The 10,612-nt window shown below is 33.6% G+C and overlaps 1 protein-coding gene across 3 annotated transcripts in view; it reads right to left on the bottom strand.

Annotated features, from left to right (window-relative positions):
• LOC111084913 overlaps positions 1-10,612 on the bottom strand; it is an 86,372-nt gene that overhangs the window by 23,838 nt on the left and 51,922 nt on the right. The gene's annotated exons all lie outside the window — the stretch shown is intronic.

Raw genomic sequence — 10,612 nt, 5'->3', positions numbered from 1 at the left:
CACCACATGTAGTTATACTACAGAGGTATAGGCACATCCATTACGGCCAGGGTCAAAGGTTTACCTTAGGCCCTAGAAACTCTTAGGTTCTGGATTAAATTTTATTCATTCTCCTGTTCTTCCTGAGAGTAACTATCTTAATGCTGATGCATTTTTACTGGTACAGTATATATATATATATATATACACACACAGTAAAATACAAAGTAACATTTCAAAAAGGTTACTTTTAGTAACCTCAGAATTACCAATGGATAAAATAATATATATTAAACTATTTAATTAATTATGACCCTAGCTATCTTTGTGTTGGTAATGCCTGCTCGTATTGTGTGTGTATATATATATATATCTTTATTCAGTTTTCTATCTTCTTTATTTTCATTGTTTTAGTAATACCTACTCTTATTGTATTTTTATATTTACCGGTTTCAACATGGAGTCATCATTTTTTCTACACATACAAACAGCTCATGACAAATTTATACCTGATTTATGGCATAATTATTTTCAATCTTTTCGTGGATTACAGTAATAAATGTTCGTAAGTAAAATATGTTCTTTAAAACTTGTTTATTAAAACGTTTTATTTTACAGCAAGGATAAAATATATGTAACTTTGAAAACCCTAACAAATATATTTTTGTGCTGTTATAAATCTTCTTTTGATTAAATGAAAATGTCTGGTACTTGAATCCAATACTAAAAGAAAGACATTTAAAATGCCAAATTTATCAAAAAACATTGTTAATAGATTTGTTTATAATGAATGACTTTTTATATTAACTGCATATAAACTGCCCTACCCAGGAAAGACTTGCGACTTTCAAGAGGTTCATATATAGTTGTAAGTACACTTAACACTTCTGTACCTTTTTGTCCTTGAGACAGGATGACCTTTGACGTTTCAGTGGCGGCGCTGAGTCGTTTGTCAAGTTTTTGTGATGGAATTTTTTGTTACTTTTATCAACAAACGCAAGGGAAAACGTGAGCGACTCCAAGCAGCAAATAATCTGACAGGCACGTAGCGGAAAATACATGCAAATATATGTGTAGGGCTGGAAAACCTCCCACCGGTCGTTTTGGACTTAACATGCTACAAGTATAATAGTATGAAAAACAACAGCTATCTTGTTTGAACCTCAGAAGTATGGATGACAAGAAGAGTTTACATAAACGTAAGTCTGACAACTAAGCGATAATTAACCTTCCACAGTAACCAATTAAACAGACTGTCACAACCGAAATCCCCATTAATTGACTTCAAGAAAATAATGAAAATGCAATAATATGTGATAATGTGCAAAAACAAAAGTTGGGATTTAGATAACTGTTTACTACAAAAAGAAAAAAAAGTTAAATTCGTAGAAAATATTAGTGTACGGTGCTTTGTTAAAGTTTATACAAGTTTAACATAAATATTACAGATAATAACAGTTTTCTAGTTACACTGTAATTGTACTGTGCTAATATAAAATATTAGTGTACGGTGCTTTGTTAAAGTTTATACAAGTTTAACATAAATATTACAGATAATAACAGTTTTCTAGTTACACTGTAATTGTACTGTAGTGAAACTAGAAAACTGCAAGAATTGTTATCTGTAATATTTATGTTAAACTTGTATAAATTTTAACAAAGCACCGTACACTAATATTTTATATTAGCGTAATTGTACTGTACTAATATAAAATATTAGTGTACGGTGCTTTGTTAAAGTTTATACAAGTTTAACATAAATATTACAGATTACAAATCTTGCAGTTTTCTAGTTACACTGTAATTGTACTGTACTAATATAAAATATTGATTTTTTTTAATATAGCACAGTGTTAACTTTTTTAAAAATTAACATTCGACGATTTAGAACTGGTCATCATCATCTTGGTAGTTTTTTTGGGGGGGATAAACACTCAGTGTTTGGAAACTGGATAATTCCTCCTAGTCCAAGAAAGGATCACCTCTAATAATTCCCCTCTCTTTTCAAGCCTGGCTGTTGGGTGGACTTGCTTTAAAAGGTCCCACTAAATCGTTATGGTGGGTTTAAATACACCAGGAACACTACCAGTTATATATATTCACACAGGCTGTGCTAATGTTCTGTGGACATTTTAGCTAAGATTGTTTAAGGGTTGAAAACACCTCTAGCAACGAGGTTATCGGACTGATGATCTCGGGCAGAGTGGACGTTAAAGTTGTTTATCGTTTGCCTGTTACTAATAATTAAGTCTATTTATTGTTAATTATAATTATTATTGCAGAGTTTTAGCACTTCTTCTGGTATATATTATTACATAATTGCTTAACGCGATGAGTATCACCTTGTATTTCATATTTTTTAGGAAATCTGTAATAAAGACCTGCTAAAGTTAATTTTTGCGACAGGAATAACATTTCCAAAATAAGATATATGAAATACACAAGAATAATCTATAATATTCAATTTGCGTTTGAGCTTCAAGCGTAAACGAGGTTACTAAAATATCCAGTCTACACTGTTTTGAATAAACGACTTTTTTTTCACTTCGTTTATAACTTGAACATTGACGTATTCACTTTATTTTTCGCCATCATTTCTTCAATTTAATCTCTAAATTTGTAGTGTTTCTAAGTCACAAATATGAAAAACGAAAGGAATTCTAACTGTTCCAAGAGTCGTGGCTATAAACAAACATTCAACAAAGCATTGTTATATCTAAAGAGTCGCTGTAAACTGTTAATAGTTGTATTTCTAGCTTTAAGTGATGAACTAGAAATATATTTTGGGCATTTGCTCAGTCGACGAAAACTATTGGTCAGCATACGAGATGCTAAGTTGCAATTTCTGCTCAGTACACGGTATGCTAGACTGTAATTTCTGATCAGGATAAGATATGCTAGGTTGTAATTTTTTATCAGGACACGACCTATTAGGTTGTAATTTCTGGTGAGGACACGACATGCTAAGTTGTAATTTTTTATCAGGACACGACATGCTAGGTTGTAATTTTTTTATCAGGACACGACATGTTAGGTTGTAATTTTTTATCAGGACACGACATGCAAGGTTGTAATTTTTGGACAGTTCTGTATTAGGTGAAAAGCTTCTTGGGCAGTGCACTCTATATTATATTGTAATTCCTGAACAGTGAAATTTCTGTAAAGCTGTGATCGATAAATTTAAGTAATTCTTATAAGGAATCTGCGGAAGTTATTCTTATAAGGAATCTTCGGAAGTAATTCTTATAAGGAATCTTCGGAAGTAATTCATTCGCAATCCCATCTTTAGTGACAAAATGTAATTACCCTTCATTCTCTTAAAAATTAACTTATCATTAACAAACAATAACATGTGCAAAAGTTGTGTTTTCCAAAAACCACAAGATGCTAGACATGCACTCAAGCTATTAACAAGGAAAATTACAGCCAGTAATAATTCTTTTCTGACGACAGTAAAGTGATCCCGTTCCTCGTAAAAACCCTTATATTACTGTTATTTAACGCTTTGGATTGGTTGGAGCAAAGATTTGAAATTATAAAGAATGTTGACTGAAACCTTAGCCTTGAAAATGAATGTCACGTATTTTGATAAATAAAAGGTTCCCATGTATGCACCTATATTCGATATATTACTCGAACATTGAAAGTTAGGTATGATGATAGTACACGCTTTTAAACTTCACATAGATAATAGATTTACGTAATACATTAAGTTATCAGTAAAGGAGCTATTCAAACTGTCTAAAAACACTTAGGTAGCTTTTCCCGCTACAGAACGATTTCTTTCTTTCAATTGAGATATAACAGTGACAGCTCTGAACATTCACTGCTTAGAAAATTGCCTCCAGACACATCCCCCCCCCCATTTTACCACCTAGATAGTATAATCAAGAACCGGGTAATTAAATCTCGGCAGTCTGATAATATAAATCACAATAGTACTAGCTACGAGATAAAAACTATGGGTCAACACACCTACAGTGCGTTTTAAAAACAGATTTCGTAACAATAGGTATACAATACGAAGGCTAGGTTTGTCAAAAAGATCAAAACTTGTATTTGTTACTACACAAGCTACCACAGGGTAACGCGGACTTCACTGAAGCTCGTTTTTCTCGAACACCTTCACTGCCCAAGGCGATCTCTCTCGGCCCCCTCTACCAGCTGCAAGACGGTCTGAAAAGCTGTCGAACCAGACACCAGCAAGTTTGGAAGGAGGGAGAAATCTGCCGTCTAAAAACTCTCCTTGAAGTTCACAGCTCAGGCTGCTTAGATGGGTGAAAAAGATGGCTAACTTACAATTTCACATCCTGCTTATTAAAAAGTAACATTGCGGTTGTGCATAATTAGAGACAACCGTTCTGCCTCGCCCACTAACAGGACTTCACGGGTGGCCCTTGTTCGTTCGTATTCCCTTAGAACCTCATTAATCCTAGAGTTAACCAAAGGCCAAGGGTTACACTACACATGAACTAACAATACTAGCCAGGTACTTTGATACTGTTAATATAGTAAGTATAACCTATATACTTAAAATGCCGTTTTCATAGAATATATCATACTATTTATGGTAGAGAGATTGATGTTAACTATAAAAATGTTTTTATACTATATATATATATATATACATATTATTTTAATTTTTTTCAGACCACCACAGTTGTGGGGTTCACATTGTACAATATACGGCAGGCGGCCTTTCAAGGTCCCCCAGTTCAAGGCTGTGGAAAATAAAAAAGGTTGTTAGCGAGAGTCGCATTGGCACTTCTAACCAAATCGAACACTGGCACTATTACAAATTAGTTTCACTTTATTAACCATATACCATGCAGGTGTGTGACAGAATCATGTATGTAACCACCCAGATAGTTGCACCCTCATGAATCTGACTAACGAAACTCTTCTTTCATGTATCGGTGCCGTCTGTTGGAACAATTTGTTATGCCTGAGGCTACAATATTCAATTGGTAGAACCACTGCTGTCAAGGGTCACCGATTTCCGATAAAGATACCATCACAACTGTGCCTACAAAGTACGTAGAGCGGCAAAGAGCGTGTTGCTTGAATTCTCTATCATTAAGATCCTCCAACTTTAGACTAGTCCTGTAACGACTAAACTTCAGCGTCCATTTTTTTTTTAATTTCTGTTGTCGGTTTCCTCTGTTTACCAACAAGCACGTCGTTTCATGTTCACTCATCATTATGAGAACAAGTTCACTGTAAAAGTTGGATCACCAAGCTAATAAAGAAAATCAAACACACTCATGTACATAATATATATATATATAATGATCGAATAAGAGTACGGTCGCTTTACAACTGTTTTGGATTTGACAAGCACTTAAAACTAATAAAATTGAAAACTTGACTACCTACTTCCAAATCGTTGCAACTAATTAAACACTATGAAAGGTTTTTCAACACTTTTACGTTTCATGTTTTCTAAACCTAGTGTGAAATTGAAGATTCAAGATTCCATATAAATAAACTAAATAAAGATCTTATAAAGCAAGTAAAAAATCTAATGTTTGATAAACCAGCCAGTAGCGGAAATGACGACAAAGAATTTTAACAGTTGATTAAACCCATAAGAAGAGTCACTGAACTCACATTGAAAGTTATGTTCCCCTTTCTAGTTTTTCTGTGGTTGTGACGCTAGACAACGTGTCACGAACATGGTACGTCCGTGGGATAAACCCTGACAGTTTTAAAAGGAGGAGATTCGTACGTGAGAGATAACGATGAAATATAAAATTCCAAACCTTAGATTTTTCAAGTACTTTATAGGAAAAGGTAACTTTGATTCGAATTACTTTATACGAAAAGTAACTGTTGGTATAAAAAATATTGGCTTAATACTGCTAATAACAAAACTATAAGCTACATTTCGATGTTATGATGCAAGATTTATAGTTAATTAGATTTAATAAAACTCCGGTAAACTCCAAATTCCTGATTGGTTGTCAAAATGTATTGAAATTAATATTCGATTAAATTGCGTGACTTTTCTCACAAAAATCAATAGAACTATTAGATTTCATTTCACAGATTCTAAGCAAGCCCAACTTCAAAGATATACACTATAATTTGGCCATTCAGACTCAAATCGACTCTTCCGCGTTAATGTTGGTCATTTTCTAACGGTTTTTTCTTTATGGTATAAGAAACTGAAGTTAATACTGTTAAAATTGTACCAATCACTCGCACATCAATGAAATCAATAACTCTGGTAAGAAAACGACACTGATCTCTCGTTGACTCGACCGGGTTTTAGTGTACTGATTGCTCACATTAGTTTCTTCGCGTTGTTCTTACGTTTCCTAAACAAATAAGCCCACAAGAAGAAACAGATGAATAAGAAACATTCCTCGTTAAGTTAGAAAAAATAAATTACGCATATGATACATAAAAATCTTATGTTCTAATAAGCAAACGAAATACCAAAATTTAATTAATTTTTATGTAATGAACTAGGAACTGTTAAAACAATTTGCAGTAGTAATTTTGTGCACAACTACAAAGAGCTCTTGATTTCTAAAGTAATCATAAATAATTGTAGAATTCAACTACCAGTGCATGTTTAATGATATTTTAGGCTTAACGACGCTACGCATGGAGAAAGACACGTCAAATAACTCGATTTCTTGCACACACAAAAAACAGCATAATTACACTGCAGAAAATAACTTAAATTTATAATATTCAAAATAAAAAACAAAAACTACTGTTATTAAGTAATAATAATTTCTCAGTTCATCAGTTTCTATGCGAATCAGGAACCTGATAACACATGATGTGGCGATACAGACAAGTGACTATTGAGGGTTTTTAGTATCTGGTAGTTGTCCATTAGACTCAAGTCAAGACTAGTTGCTGTTTTGTTTATAGTTAAGCATAATGGGCTATCTGTCCTGTGCTCACTACGGGTATCGAAACCTGGTTTTTAGCGTTATAAGCCTTCAGACGTACTGCTGAACTGCTGGGGGAGGGCGAATAAGTTGCACCAACATATGAAGCGAAATGGTCGTAGAATATGGTTCCTAGGATGTCTGGCATTCATAATAACATTCTGCAGGATGTGAAAGTCAGAACATCCACCAACGCTTATTCCTGTTTACATTATACTTTCACTACTACATATGCGTCACTTTCCTCAGTAAAATTGGTCTGGATCTAGTTTCGGATTGTAAGGATACGGAGTGAAGTTCGACTCAAGTACATAATGAATACTGTTCCACATGTTGTTGGCGAATGGTACCTACGTATTCTTGGCACCATTACATGCGACCTGTTGTTGTGAACGGACTATGCCTTGTTAGGTGTCAGGAATACAAGCCAGTCTATTAATGCCTGTTTTGATCATCTGTACACTACAACTACCACAAGTCCAGTTACGACTACAAACATGTAATTCAACATCGGAGCAGGTGACCTGCAAAAGTGACTATAGCCAGATTCGACATGCAGGGTCGTCTGCTTGTGTTCTAGAATATAGATAACAGTCTGCTTTGTCCAGGTGTCAAGCAATTGTATCATTGATTTAGAGGCTGTTCCACATTTTTTTTTTTTTGAACACTTCTAGTCAATTTGCAACATCTTGTTATGATCCATCCCATCGTTATCCACATTAGTAAAGTGCCCAAATGCCTTCTACGAGATTTAGCTATATTTCATGAACAGCTTGAAACACTTTAACCTATGTGATTCACCAGTGGTTTGGCCCATAGGTCACGGGTGGTCATAGGCCTCCATCAAATGTCTTTCATGCACTGTTTTAGTAATCCCAAATCCATGTATAAACATTTGATTAAATTTGTTTATGTTCAAAATATTTGTCTGTACAGGAAACCAACAAGTCAATCAAAACAACTATGGATATTTAACAAATTGGAAAGTAAAAGGTACCCTGTTTATTAATTGTATTCTTATTATTAACCTATCACTAATGATAAAAGTACTTTGTCTTCTAGCTTTGCCTCCCAAAAGCATTTAGCTGCATGATGTTACTGTGATTCACTTCAATGTAACAAAAACGCAAGATTATCAGTGACAATGTGTATATAAAAACCATATAATTTTTTATAAAACAGATTACATAAAGGAAGGATAGCGTGCATTTTACGCAGCATATCCAAACTTTTGATGAAATATGATTCTATATAATTTTACAGAGAGAGAGAGAGAGAAAAAAAAAAAGAAAAACATCCAACACCGTGACACAAATCATGAGGTGGATCAGTATGTAATGTTCTCAGTTTTTTGAGGTACCGGTGAAAGTAAGACCCAAACTGCGTTGGGGATACTACGTCTATCCAGTTTAACCTCAACTTTGCCGGACTCTCATGCTTAGAAGAAAACTAAAAGAAAAGGAGCAGATGTGGATGTTCTAGCCCACAACGTCCCACATATTTACCACCTTTTGCTGTGGGAAGGTGTTTGCTCATAAAATAAAAATGAATAAAAATAATGGTACGAAAGAAACAATAGAATACAAGACATCAATGGGGAGACAACATAATCGTTCTGGAAGTTAGCATTATAGCCCCCAATATGATTTTGGACATAAACACCAAGATGGTGAGGTATTACTATACTAAACCCAACCAATATTATCAGTATAACTCCCATCATTCACCCTTCCCTGCTACTATATGGATTTTCGATTGTTCTAAAGGGTTCCACACAGTAGCAGGTCTTATATAGGGAAGGTGATACAACTACATTAATCTACTTAATCTACAATATATGAAATGACTAAATAAGTAACTAAGATTATTTCCACTGCGATAAATTTTAAAAAATAGTTTTATTGTGTATATTATATATATATATATATATATACACACACACACACAGGCTGAATAACCCATCATTTATATTTCAGATTAATGACTGAATAAAAACTTATTTGTTTTGTATGACAATGATCTGTACGGGAAGGATTAACAATATTTTTATACCTGCGGTTATGTTTTGCCATTATTATATTCTTCAGTTACCTTTGTTTTGTACAATGTGTATTGTAACAAACTAATTATTACTGTAAGAAGAGATAATCAGCCAGTGTTACTGAATCTTCCAAACAGTTAGCGAAACTGATAGTATATTAAGACTTTGCAACCATGGTTCTTTGGATCTCGATTTGAAATGCATTTAAACAATTATTATTATTATTATTTTATTATTAATGCAGAAATTACAATATACGTTGTCCACGTATCAAACGAGTTCGACTAAATACGGTTATAGTGATGACATAAAGCTAGTTTATGTAAGACAGAACAAAAATTAAAACTAACATAAAACAAATCGACAATAGAAAATTATTACTCTCATTTACAGTCCGAGCACGCTAACCACTATAGGTCACGCCCGGCTATTATTACTGATCATTATAACTAACATAGCGTCACTTAATTCTTGTATTTCCGACTTGTTTACATACCATTCACTACCAGAAGGGTCCACACATTGCTAAATAACTAACTTGTTTACATACCTTCACTACCAGAAGGGTCCACACATTGCCAAATAACTAATTTGTTTATAAACCTTGACTACCAAAAGGGTCCACACATTGCTAAATAACTAGTTTAGATACCATTCACTACCAGAAGGGTCCACACATTGCCAAATAACTAACTTGTTTACATACCATTCATTACCACAAGGGTCCACATCTTGCAATGTACTCATTAATTCTATGCTTTTGCCTATTACAGGCTCCAGAGTTACTTGGGGTCCTTTAACCAACAAAGTCATAGACCGACAAGCAATCTGGTGAATACAAGAATGGAAATGATTTGTTTAAAAAGATACCATTGGTAGTTAAAATGTTAACTGACAAGCTATATATCGGTAGTTAAAGAGTTAACTGTCAAGCTATATATAAATGTTTCATGAGAATGGTTTATTTGAACTACAATTTAAATTCATCAGACTAAACGTAATTATCCGACTTTATATTCCTTAAAATAAAAGTATTGATAATATAAGTAACATTACTATATTCACAATGATATTTTAATCTTATTCCTTATGAAATAATCACTTAATATTTGGTTCCATTTACTTTTCTACTTTCTTTGTGTAGCCGTATTGAGCTTAAGTGACACTGCAACGCATGCAAAGTCTTTAAAAAACTTCAAAAACTGTTGCAACATCATAGAACTCATTTACGTTGCAGGATCTGTAATAACAAATAATTGGTTAAAACCGTTATGAGAAAAAACATAATATTATGGTTAAACTTTCAGACAGACAACTTCCATCAAATTATTTTTCCTTAGCAACGACTGTATTTTACTTTTTGTATGTTCAGGTTGATTACGTTATAACGTGTTTGTTATTCATGTTACTACTATTATTAAAATATGTCAAAATATCTTACGAAAGCTGTAATTAAGTTTATAAATACAGTATAGTAAATTCCCTTCCGCTTCTCGACTGAACTCATTTTAATCATAGTTGTCCAACTGCGAAAATATTCAGTATCGCCACCCTCCCTATGGCTCAGTGGCAAATCTGTGGCCTTATAACGCTAAAAATCAGGCTTCGATAGCCTTGGTGGACATAGTACAGATTGTTTGTTTGTAATTAAGCACAATGGGCTATCTGTGCTCTGCCCACCACG

This window comes from Limulus polyphemus, unplaced genomic scaffold (assembly GCF_000517525.1).
Source record: "Limulus polyphemus unplaced genomic scaffold, Limulus_polyphemus-2.1.2 Scaffold168, whole genome shotgun sequence".
NCBI classification, from domain to species: domain Eukaryota; kingdom Metazoa; phylum Arthropoda; class Merostomata; order Xiphosura; family Limulidae; genus Limulus; species Limulus polyphemus.
This window is presented reverse-complemented; position numbering and strand designations above follow the sequence as displayed.